This window comes from Budorcas taxicolor, chromosome 16 (genome assembly GCF_023091745.1).
Source record: "Budorcas taxicolor isolate Tak-1 chromosome 16, Takin1.1, whole genome shotgun sequence".
In the NCBI taxonomy this organism is placed as follows: domain Eukaryota; kingdom Metazoa; phylum Chordata; class Mammalia; order Artiodactyla; family Bovidae; genus Budorcas; species Budorcas taxicolor.
Genome location: NC_068925.1, coordinates 43641420 through 43656085, shown reverse-complemented (window position 1 = coordinate 43656085; position 14666 = coordinate 43641420). Strand labels below are relative to the sequence as shown.

General features: G+C 53.2%; 1 protein-coding gene across 2 annotated transcripts in view; it reads right to left on the bottom strand.

Annotated features, from left to right (window-relative positions):
• Positions 1–14457, bottom strand: part of CASZ1 (castor zinc finger 1) — a 152136-nt gene extending 137679 nt beyond the window's left edge. For both annotated transcript variants that reach the window (XM_052653500.1, XM_052653501.1), the window contains exon 1: positions 14319–14457. The gene's annotated coding sequence lies outside the window, so the exon portion shown is untranslated. The remainder of the gene's footprint in view (positions 1–14318) is intronic.
• Positions 14458–14666: the final 209 nt, after the last annotated feature.

Sequence of the window (14666 nt, the reverse complement as noted above, 5' to 3'; positions counted from 1 at the left end):
CCAGGCCAGCCCAGGGGCTGCCACCTTGGGGGGCTTTGAGAGTCCAGCCCTGGCCATGGCAAGTCTCCTCCCTGCCCCCTCCAGGGCTCCATACTGGGCCAGCGTGTTTGCTCTGCTGGTTTGGCGCATATGCTTCAGCAAAACTCCAGTGGCCACGGCCTCTGAGCCGGGGCTCCAGCCCGACCCTGGGTGTCCTGGAGCCCGGACACAGGGACAGGCCTGAGCCCTCTACCTTCCTGCCTTCCTAATGATACAGGGGAAGGATGGATAGTAAGAGTAATAGGAGCAATAATAGCTCCCTTTTGTCACCACATGCCAGGCCTCAGGGCAAGCCCCTTACCAGCCTTCCATTTAATCCTTACAGCAGCCCCATACTATAGGTGGTGGCATTATTCCCATCTTACAAATGGGGAAACTGAGGCTCACAGGCTTAGGGAGGAGCCTAAAGTCACAGTACTGATACACGAGGGAGCAGAGATCTGAACCTGTATCTCCGCATGGGGCCCACTCTCCCAACTCGGCTGCTAAAGCAGCCACACTCCACCAGGCCTCTTCCAGAAAGGGGCCCCTGGGAGGCTTCCCCAGCCACCGGGAGACACATACCTCCAAAGAGCTGGCTGGAATTCTGCCAGAATGAGTGCCTTCTCGCCCCCTCAGGAAGAGAAGAGACACCACAGCCCCACCGAGAGAGGACAGCCAGGAAGCCATTTTACAAACATGGGGTGACTGGAGGAGCGTCTGCAAGGTGGCGGTATTTCCTTCCCTGCCTCTCCAGGGACCTGGGACCATGGGCAAGAGCCAGGCTCAAGCAAATATCCGCTGGCTGATTTACTGGTGTGGACATGGTGGAGAGGAAAAACATGGGACAGGGGGCCTGCGGCACATACAGACCCTCAAAATTGCACACCTCCCTTGTAAAACCAGGGATGGCACCAGCTTCAAATGGTGGCAGCACCCTTTCTCTCAAATGAAAACACGTCCTGATGGGAGGCTGGCCTTGGGGAAGGCACCAGACCAGGTCCCTGAAGCACAGGCCACCAGCACTCCAGCTGCCAGTACGCAGGTCCCATGGAAGGCGGTGGAGCCCTGCAGGGTGGGGGCCGGGTGGGCCACCCGGGGCAGACAGTCTCCAATCGTGCTGAGCACAGCACATCGCTTCATTCAGGAACCCAGAGTCAAATGTACATCTGGGTCTAGAGTTGATTCAGCCCTTAACTCGTTCGGGATCACTGGCAGAGCCACGGAGGCTACGGGGAGTGGGGTGAGGGGTGGGGTTACAACACCCTGGAGGAGGGTGTTAGTCCGTTCCGGGGGATGGGGCAGGAGGCTGGGCAGAACCCCTACTGATAATGTTGGTACACACGGAAAGGAACCACGATTCTTTTCAAACCCCCTCTCAAAACCAGACAAGCAATGGGAGTTGAGGGAGGGCTGAGAGTGAGTGTGTGTTAGGTGGGGGGTAGGGGTCAGGGAGCTTGTTTTCTACCCACTGCCAAATTCTCATTTACTGTCAGCTCCAATCCATTCGGAACTCACTGACTCAATTGCCTTTTCACGGGGAAAGGAGCCTGCACAATGCAGGGGACTTTTCAGCTCCACATTAGCACACAGGGCACTGGGCAATGTCCAGGAATAAACACACACGTCCCTCCCAGAGGCCACCGACCCCACCTCCAGCCCCAAACAACACAGCAGCCCTGCCAGGGCCACATCTGCTCCTCCAACTTTGCCCCCCAAACTTTTTTTAAAATGTAGTTTGACCCATGGAGAAGAGTGTGTGTGTGTGTGTGTGTGTGTGTGTACATATATAAGCATACTTATATGTGTGTTGGATGTGGTGGGGGCATCTAACTCAAAATATAAAGGCCTGCAAAGAATTAATTCTGGGGCAGTTCCAATTCTTCCTTTTGCCTGAAAAAAGGAGGGACGAGGAGAGAGGGAAAAAAGGAATTCATATTAGGGTCCCAGAAGAAAGAAGTCTGGGAGGATTCTGTTAAAGTGTTGATTAAAAAGAAATCAGCATTTAGTCGGGGAGTGTCCCTAAGAATTTAGCAGCACAAAAGCTCTTCAATAATCATTATGAAACTAATATCAACATTTATAATTATAGTGATTATAATAACAGTGGTCCCCATTTCTCAAGTGCTTGCTCGCTATGTGCCCAGCACTAGACTATAAGTATGGCTACTCATCAGCTCAGTTAACTGTCACAAAGATCTAGGCAGGCATGCACTGTCCACTGTCAGCCCAATTCCACAGACTCAGAGAGTTAAGACCCCTGCCCAGGTCACACAGACAGTACGTGGGAGAAGGAGTTTAACCCTGCTCTGCTGAATGCTAGCCCCACCTGCCCGGGGAGAGAGAGAGGAAACATGCGTGGGATCTATAGAGAAGGCAACCCCAGCACCATGGAGGCCTTGGCTCCAGACAGGGAGGCCCCTTTGACTTGTGGGAACATCCGTGCCACCCATCCCCTACCTCCATCACTGTCCCTTGAAGGTTGAAGGTTCATCCCTTTAGCCCAGGCTCTGAGGGGAGTATCCCTCTTCCTCAGATGTAAGCACTTGCATGTAAGGGTATGTAAGGGTACTTTAAGTACCTTCCTAAAGTCCAACAGAATTTTATGTGATCAAAGTGTTCCTTCTCTGTGCTGCCTAACAAAGTAGCCGCTGCTTGCTACAGAGTACTTGAAAATGTGGCAAGTTCATTGATGAACTTAATCTAAGTTGCCACATGGGCTGGTGGCTACCGAGTGGAACAGAATCCCTCCAGCTACCCCTTTCTCTCCCAACCCAAGAGCTATGTTAGAAATACACAAAAAGAAACATGGCCCACTAGGAAGGCACCCTCCGCACCCCCTCCTCCTGCCCCCCCCCCCCCCACCCGGGCCCCAACCACCAGCATCTCCTCCACTCTGTCACGGCCTTTCAGAAATCACTGGTCTGCTTCCAGCTTATCTGCCTCCCTTCCTCTTTTTCTTCCTTCTTTTTTTTTAATCTTTCTTTTCTTCCTTCTTGCCCTTCTCCCCTCCCTCTCATTCTTTCTTTCAGTTCCTCTATTTCTTTTTCCTCCCTCTTTCCTTCTCTCCCTCTGTCCCTATCTTTTTCTCCCTCTCTCCCTCCCCTCCTTTCTTTCTTTCTTAGAAAAAAGCATCAATTTAATTAGATAAATCCTCAGAGCACGTGGCCTGGAGTTCGTCATGGAAATTAACCTGCTCCCAGATCTCAGATAGTGAAACAAGAACCGGGGTGTTTTGGCATAGCACAGTGAAATGGGAGAGGCCGATGGAGTTTCATACACTTCATCTTCCATAAGTGCCCCTCGACCCTCCAGTGCTCCCCACGTCACAGCCCCCATGCCCTTGCCTCCTTAGGTCACTGCTGCGGGGCCTCCTCTGTTTCTGGTCTGGGGCATGGGGAGTACTCCCCCCAACCCCGGCTCCAGGCAGGATCATTGAAGGGGCCCGGGCGGAGGGGTGGGGGAGGGAACCTTGGCTCCATCCACATCATGCCCCTGCCCTAGCTCCCCTGGCTAGGCCCTCTTGCACCCCAGCCAGCTTCAGGTCATCCAGGGGCCCACCTTAGGCTTGGCCAGGGGCTGGCCTGTCAATCACCTGATCCTGAGCCCACGGTCCCTACTGTACGCTGCTAGCTGGGCGAAGCCCGGTCCATGAAAGGGCACTGGACGTCAATCCTTAGCGCGCAGTAGCTACGATCTCCTCTCACCTAATTCTCACAAGGTAGGAATTCCAACTCCCATTTTACAGACGTGGAAACAAAGAATTAGAGGAATTCATCCGCCCAGCTGACAAAAACACAGTTCACACGGGGCTCAGCCCAACTCCAACAGCAAGCTTTTGACCCTCTGCCAGCCACACGTCTCCACCACAGCAGAGGCTCTGCGCACGCGCAGACCCCCAGGGCCCCTCCGGCACTCAGCATTTGGCTCCTGGGCCGCTAGAACACAGACAGAGGCCACTGGCACCCGAGTGAGTTCCCAGGGTCTGCCGCCCATCCAACCGCCTTGCCTCCCATGTCCAACGGCTACTGTGATGGACCTCCCCCCATCCCACCCCCTCAGCTCCAGGAACGGTCAGTCTGACAACAACAGAAAAGAGAGACCAATGACCCCTCCCCGACTAGGGGCATCTAACTCTGAAAGTGGGCACAGTCTTATTTCTCATGCCCTTCTGATTCATCACCAAAAAATATAAGGAGGACTCCAGGGCAGTCCATAGATAAAACACAAAATTCAGAATTTCCAACTGATCCCATAGTAACCCACTCCTAGCAGGGCCCCTGCCCCCAGATACATAGACAGCTACCTCCCCTTACCCTCACATCTACTCCCTGGTGCGCAGCAAATACGTGCATACTCACCCTGACGTGGGTCTAGAATATGCAGGCCTGTTCTAAACACTTCATGCATTTTAGCTTATCTAACCCTCACATCAACCCCACAAAGTAGGGATTGTTACCCCAATTTTACATATGAGAAACCTGAGGCACAGGCTAATTCAGTAAGCAATATAAGGGCACGATTTTGGGCCCCGCTAGCGTGCTCCAGAATGCATCCTTTACAGTACACACAGCTCCTCAGTGAATCCGTGTATCCACACAGTTAAGCACACCACACATCCGGAATGGGCTCCCCTATACTGCCTGAAAAGCAACACCACCCCCCAATTCAGCCCCAAGCTCACAGTGATTTCGATGACTTGTTTTGGGGGGCTTAATATTGTTTTTGAGATTCATCCAGATTGATACATTTAACTGTTCAGTTTCTCTTTCTTTTTTTATTAGTTGTTTATTTTATAAAAACTGAATTACACAACTTATCTACCCTCCCCCTCAAAAAAAGAACCATATCACAACCTGATACAGAAATGAAAGCCCAGCACCACACAATATCCAGGCTCGAGGCTTTCTGGAATGGCATTCACATGGGTCCCCTTTGAGACTAATATCATGTTATATAAAACTGGCTCCCCTGACATTATGGGCACCCTGCACTTGACAACACAACCATGATAAATTCTTCATTATGCTTAATTATTTCAAAGGACTTTCACAGCTACAAGTCCAGCTGACAATCAGGGGAACCCTGTAAGGGCAAGAGTGTCAGAGGGCGTTTGATAAGAGAGGAAACTGAGGCTCAGAGAGGTCAAATGACTTGCCCAAGGCCACACAGTGATTTACTACAGAATCAAAACTGGAATGGGGTCTCCTGATGCCTGCAACTAGACCTCAGCAGAGCTCTGGACCACCCAAGACTTACCTTGTCCCCTCATCCCAGATCAGGGGTGCTGGGGCTTGGCCCATGGTCCAGCCCCACCCCCCCGCCCCCCAACCAAGGATCAGATTTCCCTGAAATTCCCAAAGGAGCCTCCGGGACTAGTGGGCCCGGAAATGGCCCTCACATAGCGAGCTGCACAGCTGAGCTCCCCGGGGGTGAGGGGGGCGGGTGGAGCTGCAGACGCTGGCACAGCCCCCGTGGGTACTCTGCCAGCAATTAGTGCTGGGGAAGGGTGCCAGCCTGGCAGAGCTAATTCCCCCACCCCGTCTTCTCATTTACACACACACACACACACACACACGCTTACCCACCCCGAGACCAGCAGCAGAGAGGCAGTGCAGCTTCCGTTCGGTAAATCTCGTCAGCAAGGCACACGCAGGGCATGCAATTTGGTCATTACTGCTTTTAAACCACAGAAAAGCAGAATCCACCCGCCATTAACCCATCCTGCTCCCCCTCCGGGCTTCACACCAGCTCAGTCATCAGCCTTCATCTCTAACTCCCACGCACCCCCTTTTGCATGCTCCCCAGAAGTTGCTTTCCAAAAGAAACAGTTTTAAACACACACACACACACACAAAACCTGACTATAGTAAGTCAAACCTGAATTGTGTCTTCCTGCCCACCTCTGTCCCCAGAGAACACAATCCATGGTTCTGATGTCACCTTGGCTAAGACCCTTCCTCAAACACCCTAGGAATCCTGGACAATGCCAGTTGGATGAGGGGTAGGCAGCCTTTGGCCTGGAGGAGGAAAACTACCTAAGCAGGTGTGGCTCTTCAGATGGGAGCCTGAGTATTGGCCCCCATCCACCTGCGGGGGCCTGGTGTCACAGCTTGATATGGCTCTGCTCTCCAGGTACTGAGGCCAGCAGGGGTGGGAGTGGCCATGAGAACTGCCCTCCTCACTGCCCGCTTCCGCCCTACAGTCCTGGTGCATTAGAAAGAAGCCCACCAGAGCCAGGGACCCTAGAGGGTCCTTAGTTGGCTTTACAAGATCTGTGAAATCCTTCAAAGTATAAGCAGTATTTGTGCTGATGAAATTTTTTTATTAAGAATATTCTCAAACGGGTGCACATGAACTCAAAAGAGGAAGAAGCCAAGACACGGCCCACCACCAGCCTCACCCCCAGCATGGACTCGGCAGTGCCTCAGGCCCAAGTGGCAGGGAACACAGGGCTGGGCTCCAACTGGCCCTCCTGTAAGTGACCTGACCGGCGGCCTTCCTCCCATGGGAGCTGCCCCTGGCCTCCTCCTCGCCTCGCCTGGAAGCTGCTCACTGGGATCGCCGGCCCTGGGAGCTGTGCCATGCCCCCTGGGCCTGTGCCCACTGGCCCTCCCGCCTGTCAGCCAGGGCTGCCCGCAGACCCAGCAGAGGACAGGCACAGCGGAGCCCACCATCCGGGAGAAGAGAGGAAGCCAGCGGCGGCTCGTCTTGGAAAACCTTGCAGATGCTCTAAGCCACCTAGTGTCCGGAGCTGAGCTCTGGCAGTGGCTCTCTCTCCCGCCTCCCAGAGCGGACAATGCACGGGAGCTAGAGCAGAAGCCCCGGGCCTTCTCCAGGAATCTGAGGCCCGGGAGTGGCAGGGGCCTCGCTGCCTGGGGAGATAGTGCCCAGGAAGCTGAAAAGGCCCTAAGCCCACAGCAGGGCTGACCCCGGGAAGATGTTCCCAACACCCCTGCTCCTTGTCCCAGCCAGTCACCGTCTCCTGGAGATCCCCAGGGTCGTCTTGGACAACTGTCTCCTCTGGGTTCCTCCAGGTATCCCCCACCCCAGCCTCCAGGCCTCTGCAGAGTCCCCCAGACTCTGGGCCTGCCACTCCCCCAGGACTGCTCGGGCCCCTCCCACCCCCTCCTCTGCTCTCTCTTTTCTCTGTGTCCTCAAGACTCCTCTCACCTTGAGAAGTGTTAGGATTACCCAGCATTTACACTCAATGCTCTCCTTTATTCCTTAAGACTTATTAAGAATGATAATGAGTTTCGAAGGAGCCACACGTCTCCCTCTCTCTCTCTCTTCTCTATCCTTCCCTCTCTCTCTCTCTCTCTCTCTCTCTCTCTCGCCCTCCCCCCCATCCCCCTCTGCTCTCTTTCTCTACGTGTCTTTTCCACCAAAGACACACAGGACAAATCCAGACCAAAAGGGAAAAAAAAAATTCCAACAATATGGAACAAGGGCACTTGAGGATTTATATTCAACAAATCCCTCTCTCTTCTTCCCTCTCTCTAGTTGTTCTCAATTATTCAGATTAAAAACACACACACACACAATTCCCCCTTCCCTTCGTACCGTCCAGGCCACCCCTCACTGTGCTGGACTTTGAACAGGGGGAGCAGGAGAAGGGCCTAGCTTGCCTGCACACCCTTCTTAACATGCAGCTTTTAAACGGTTGATTAATTTTTGCAGAATTTATGACGGGCTTTAGCATCTCCCCCCACCCCAACACCATGGCCTCCGAACCACAGCAACTTAACTTGGTGAACTTGAGGGGAGCAGAGACAAGGGTGCCCCCCTTTCCAGTGGTCTCCCATGGCTGGAACCATGGGCTGCCTGGCGACAGGAGGAAGATGCATCGTTGATGCCAAAGGCCAAGCAGGAGACAGACCCGATCACAGAGCGGCGTGGCACCCACAGGGGAGATCACCAGACAGCCAGAAGCCAGCCACAGCTAACTTTTGGCCATGTGGGACTTTTAAATTCCAAAATAAGGAGGCCAGCAGAAAGTGGGCAGAGGGGAAACAAAGCTCCCTCAAAACTGACAAGGATGCCCACGTTCCTGCCCACCCGGCCACACCACGCATCCCGGCAGAGGGACCGGCCTTATCGGTCTGCCGGGCTGCCCTTCAGACAAGGGAAAGAACAGATCCTAATGAAATTACGGTTTTTAAAATGTCTATAAATTAAATCTCTCTCTCTCTCTCTCTCTGTGAATCTCCCCCTGCACTCCCTCCTCTACAAGGCTTGTTTGCCTCTCCTCCGTTTCCTCTGCTCGTGTCTGTTTTTCTGATATAGACATCAAGAGGTTACGGGCTCAATTACAACTCCGCTGGAGTCTCAGCATCAGACTTGCCTGGCCTTCTCTTCTCCTCTTCAGAAACCAGATCCCAAATAAATCTCTCTTCTGCTTTTTATTTTTATTGTGAATGCCAAAAGCCTCAAGATTCATTCAGTTGACTCACAGCCTTTTTAAACTTACTTCAGATGGGGGAACTATCCTTTTTAATTGTGTCCAAGTAGAAGTATAACATAAATGCTTTTCTCTTTATCTCATTCCCTTTTCTTAAGGACACACACGAACCCTTGGCTATATGTGAAATTTCAAAAAGAGGGGCAACAGCATATAAATGTGCCTAATTAGTGTCTGTCTATTTCGGGGGCTGCTGGAGAATATCAGCTGGACACTTAGTATATTTCTAAAGTTATGGGGTGACACCACAAAGCTTCTTATTAGCAAAAGGTCCATTTGAAAAAGGTGGAACATAAATGGTGATTTCCTTTTTTTTTTTTTTTTAAAGAAAACGTTGCTTCTACCCTCCCCGATACTGTTACTAGCTATGGAAAGGAGATGTGCTGTTTCTATCATTTTACATCCTCAAAAGCTGCCCCCTCAAAAAAGGAAAAAAAAGTTTTAAAATCCAAGTCATAGTCAATCACCATAGCTGTCGATTCCTGAGATGCAGAAACCAGCTTCAAGTTGTAAGTAGGTCTAGAGGATAAAAAACAAAAATAACCCCCCACTATTATTCTGGAAATACTAACCAGAGGGGATTCCAAAAGGTACTTTTCCAGGAAAAAGCAGTGGAGACAAAGACTGGAGAAAGCTGAAGTTCAAGGTGAATCAAAAAGAAAAACTTCGTCTTTCCAATTAACCAGACTAGGAAAAGGGGGTGGGGGTGAGGGGGGCCTACACATTACTACCAACTCATTAATTCTTTCCTGTAAACAATGTAATTAAATTCTGCTAAATACAGGAGAAATACTCATTTTGAAGTGCCTCCCCCCAGCTCAAAAGCAAATTCCTTTAGGTTACTCCCCCCATGCCAAGACTTCCCCTGCTGTACAACCTTCAGATGAATTTCCAACCCAGGCGTGGACTGCACTGCTCTCGGCTGCAAGAATGACAGCCTCATATGTCTGAAAGCTGACACTTTAGCTTTTAAAAGAAATGGAGGAAAATAAGCTGTTGACTTCTTGGTTAAAGTATCTTCTTGTTCTAACTCATGTTCTTATGTCACTGGGCTAAAAAAGAGAGCGAGAGAAAGAGAGAGAGAGAAGAGAGATATGACTTTCCTTGAATGATCTGTTTAACCTAAGCCAGAGGAAAAAAAAGAAAGTCATTAATTACTTATGTGAGCTATTGCTTCAGAAAGACAATAAACCTGCCCGGTCGCCATGGATATGACATATTTGCTCTGAAAACAACACAATAATTAGCAAAGGGGAAAGATACAAGGAGAATATGCAAACTCGTGAGTTTAAAGCCACAGTGCTCTTTTCTACCCGTAAGCCTGTTCTGTTTGCAATCCAAATCAAACAAATTTTTAAAATATAGCAAAGAGGGAAATAACAGGAATGACTCCTCTCTCCTCTGAGCTAAGAAGTAACAACCACTCCACCCTCTTCCAAAATAAAATAATATAAAAGAGAACCAGGATGGTAGGAGGAGGAAAAAAAAAAAAAGTATTGCCTCTGTTTTATTTCCTATAGCAGGGGTGGAGTCTGAGGTTTGTTTTTTCTTCTTTTTTTTAAAAGTGTGCTCTTATTTAGCATTGGACCTTCTGGCCAGATATAAATTTATTTATAAAGCCAAATGCCCTGTGTGCGGCTCAACTCTCCCCAAAGTAAGTGGAGATATCAAGGAGTGGAGGTGGGGGGCTCGAGTTGAAAAAGCAAAACAGTATACTCTGAAAGCATCAGCTCCAGAGAGGGACATTCACTCCCCTCACCTTTAAGAAGATGGAACCCAGGCCTACTTTAATATTAAAAATGCATTAAATGGTTTTACCTACAACTTAGTCCCAGAGGATCATTAGGAAATGCAATCGCTTTGTATCATATCTGTCAGCATGATAAATATCTGAGTTCAGAGTGGTTTGCAATTCTTCAGAGTGTCACAAACCAAGATAATTTTCTGCCTTACTTTCTTAATTCACTGCACCCACTCCCTTCAAAGTCACAAGTCCACAGAAAAATACCTGAGGAGAGGAGAAGAGGAAAAGGGGGGAAAAGTTGATATGCTTTCACACACCAGACAGAGGTTACTGATATTCTCCTAAAAAGTAGAAAAATGAAGACTTTAAAATATTTGGGTATTTTTTTTTAAAGTACTCCATTAAGTTTGACTAAAAACTCCTTCCCCCCTCTTCCCAGAGGCTAGTTTTCCAAAAACAGATGGTCAGGATCTAAATGAGAAGCAAATATACCTCAACCCCCACAGGCAGAGAAATCTAACTTTGAACTTCTTTTTAAATTAAAAAAAAGTGTGTGGGGGGGGCAAGATAAACTATTAATAAGTATTAAAAAATTAGCTGAGCTACAAGTTTTGTTTTTCTTATTAAAAAATTCTTTAAACACAAGGAGAGCAGATATATAGGAGAGGTTCACATTTGACTGACTTCCTTTTTTTTTAACAATAGTGTTGTGTTGTTTTTTTTTTTAAGATTGGATTCTTTGATCTTGAAAGAATTTTGCTCTTATATTATGGGGGAGAAGAGGGTGGTGGTGAAATGATCTGTTTTAAATGATGATGCAACTTAGGGATCAAAGCCTTGGCTTTCTTCTAGCCATAATAAGCAGTACTTGCCACAAAGCGTGAGTCTCCGGGCTCCTCTCCTTCGTAAGAAGGAAATAAAATGCACTGAGACTCAGAGAAAGACGCGAAGTGTCTGCAAGGTGCAAAGTCTAAAAAACAAAACAAAAAAGGCAGGGGGGCGGAAAAGGAGGGAGGCACTGCCCCTTTAAACGTTTTAGTGCATATGGAGTTTGATTTCTGAAAGAGATCAGTTTAACATCTCCATAGAAACCAGCAACAGATTATCATCAACAGAATAAATAACTAGTCTAATAAATTAAACAGGAGGCATAAGATCGCTGGAAACCTGATTACTGAAGTTCAACAATATTCCCCATAAACTCTCGTTAACCGCCTCTAAGGTGGCTAACAAGATGGGGGTGGTGGTGGCAATCTCTCCAATTCGCCGGATTCCGGGGAGAGAGACGGTGGCCGCTGCTGGGAAGGGAAAAGTTTCCCACCTTGCCCTGGAGAGAGTCTCAGAGCTCCAGTGAGGTGAAAGCCAGAATGCCGAAGTTTGGGAAGTGGGAAAGCGGCTGGGCGTCAGCGGAGGCAGTGCGAATCGCCGGAGATGGCGCGGGACGCGACGCCGGCCCGGGACGCACAGCCTCGCCGCCACCAGGGCGCAAACCCGGAGCTTTGCGCTCGGGCGCCGAATGGCCCAGCGCCCCCTCTGGGCACGTGGAGCGCAGCCCGGGCGCAGCCCCCGGGGACCAACTACCCCCCTCACCACGCCCGGCGCAGCTGCTCCTGCTCAGCCCGGACAGCTCCCTTTAGGACGGCGACGTGTGTGTGCGTGTGTGTGTGCGCGTGTGCTGTGTGTGTGTGTGTGTGTGTGTGTGCGCGCGCGCGCGCTCGCGCCGTGGGGTGGGTGGGGGGGTGGCGCACCAATTTGCCCGGCGATCCGTTTTCCAGTCCCCTCGCGCGCTTTCATCGCGCGTCTGTACCAGCTTAGGGGCGCCCTAAATTTACCAACTTTACCCTACGACTATCCTGGCCTTTTTTTCCCCTCGCCGTCCCCATCTCTAAGTGTACGGGATGTTGGCGGGACAACCACACACTATAAGGGTCGTGGCCTCAGACTCTGCCGGGGCAGCGACGCATAACCCAGAGTCACCCCTTGGTCCAGCCGGGTTTGGGGGAGCTCCAGGCTCGTTGGAGGGGTGTTGTTGCTGCTTCGCTGGTGGACAAGTCATACACACCGTACATACGCTGGCACCCTCCCCAGCGTGACTGGAAGGAGGTCCTCGCCGCACCCAGGGCCCACTTCCCAAGCTGAGGCTGGTCAGGAGGAACTTGTGTGGAAGGGTGAAGCGGCCCCCTTACTCCCTCGGCACTCCTTTCCTCCCCCAACTCCGGACCCGGGTCGAGGATGGCTTGGATGAAGAATCTGCGCCCACCCCCTGGAGAAAAATCTATTATTATTATCTTAATCTACGCCCCCAAAGTGTCCCTCCCGCCGTGATTGACGGCGCATACACCTGTTCCCCTCGCCGAGGAGCTTCCAACGCTGGGGACAGACATTCACCCCAAAGCTCTGCAGCGGCCCAGAACCTGCCCGCCGCCCTCGCCCAGCCAGCCCCCGCCCGCCGCAACCGTGCACCCCTGCCTCGTACCTTGCCACCCCATCGGCTGCCCCCTCCCCTCCCAGGCCCGGCTCCCCAGCCCGCCCGCTCCCAGCCGCGCTGGCTTCGGAAAGAGAGAAAGAACAGAAAGCAAAACTTCCTGGCGGCCGACGGCCATCAGCTGCACATTCTGCAAATGCCACCGAGTAAAAATAAACCGGCCGCCGCTCCGCCCGGCCGGCTCACCCTGAGCGCACGACTCAGCCCCCTGCCCCGGGACTGTTGGTCCGGCCGGATCCCCCATTCCGGTGCGCCCCCTGGAGCCCCGCTCCCCGACACTCCTCCGCCAGCCATCGCGCGCTCCTTTGCCCTGAAACTCGACCCCAAGTGGCCAGGCGGCCCGGCCCTCTCCCCTTGGGTGCCCCCCTGTATTCCCACAAGCTACCATTCTCGGTCTTCCTCCTGGTGCCTATTTCAGCCGTGCGCCCCTGGATTCAGGGCTCCCCTTCCCCAACTGTTGAGCCCCGAGGTCACTCTCAGCCCACTTTTGGGGGTGCAGACCCCACCAGACCCTCGCCCACCTCGGCCGAGCTCCCTACGAGTGCACGGCTCCACTCGCCCACCGGCCCGCCAGCCCAGCGTCCCAAGTCCCCGGACGCAACTTCTCTCCCAGCGCACACGACAACCGCGGCAACTCCCCCGAACTTTTCCCGGGACCCAGGCGGGCTCCGGCCGACAGTCACACGGCCCTAAGCCGGGGCCCCGGCTCCCTGTGCCCAGCCATGCCAGACCTGCACCCGGGGAGGCTGGGGTGGGGGTGGGGTGAGTGAGGAGCGCCACTTGCCTCGCCCGGAGCAGCGCACTTGAGACAAACTTCCCAGGCACAAATGAAAACGGGGGCGCCGTTCCCCCCAGCCAAGCAACCTCTCGGCTTCGTTTTCCAACCAGGAGGCACCCCTTGGCACCCCACAGTGAACACTGCCTACCTCTGCCGGTAGCATTTACACCCCAGTATTGGGGCACAAGAGTCGGTTGGAGGGGCTCCCCACCCACCCCTTCCCTTGAACAAAGTCTTGCAAAGTCACCCCAGGCGCCCCTCACCCCTGCCTTCTTCTCTGCCCCGGAGAGCGCACGAACCCCTGCAACTCGGGGGGCTGGGGGGAGCGTAGGGGGAAGGAGTGATTACCGGGTATTCGCGAGCACCTGCCCCCCCCCCCCGAGCCCGCACCGCGGGGGGCGCCCCCACCCTATTTGCAAAGTCCTGCACTCGCGCCTGGCGCCTCCCCCTCTTCTCCGCTACCCCGCCGCCCCCTCAGTTGGAGTAAGTGACCCCATGAGCAGCAGCCCTCTCCTTCCCCGGAATCGCGCGCTGGGCATTCCCTGGCCGCGGCGGGCGACGCGCCGCCCTGCGCCCGGGTGCCAGCCCTCCGTGTCCCCTGCCTCCCACACGGCCGGAGTTGGGTGGCAGCCGCCGCGCGCAGGCTGGCTGGCTGGCTGGCTGGCTGGCTCTCTCGATCGCTCGCTCGCTCGCCCGCTCCCGGCTGCAAGCGGCAGCCCCGGGGGTGGGGGACTGCACCCTGACAGGGGGCGAGGCGGAGAAGCACCCCGGGAGGGCCGCGGAGCTGAGGGGGTCGAGGGGGGCGCGGCGGAGGGAGCGCCGAGTCTCTTACCTGCACTTGGGGCGGCTTTGGGTGACTTTCCAAGTCCGGGGGAAAAATGTGTGTGTGTTTGGGATGGAGCGCCGCGGGCGCGCATGCGCTGCCCAAAGTTGCCGGATCCCGGATTTTTCGCTCCCAGTCTCCGCTCTCGCCCGCTGTGATTATGGAATTCTCCGCGGCCGAGCGGGCGAGTGGGTAGCATGCAAAACCCGGGCCGGATCGCGGGGCCGGGCTCCGCTCCACCCTCACACCCCCAGACCTTCCCCTCCCGGTTTCTTCCCACCCACCGCCCCGGCTGAGCTCTGCTGGCGCGCGCGGTTAGACCCGGCCTGCGGAGCAGCATGTGAGCGCAAGTCTCCC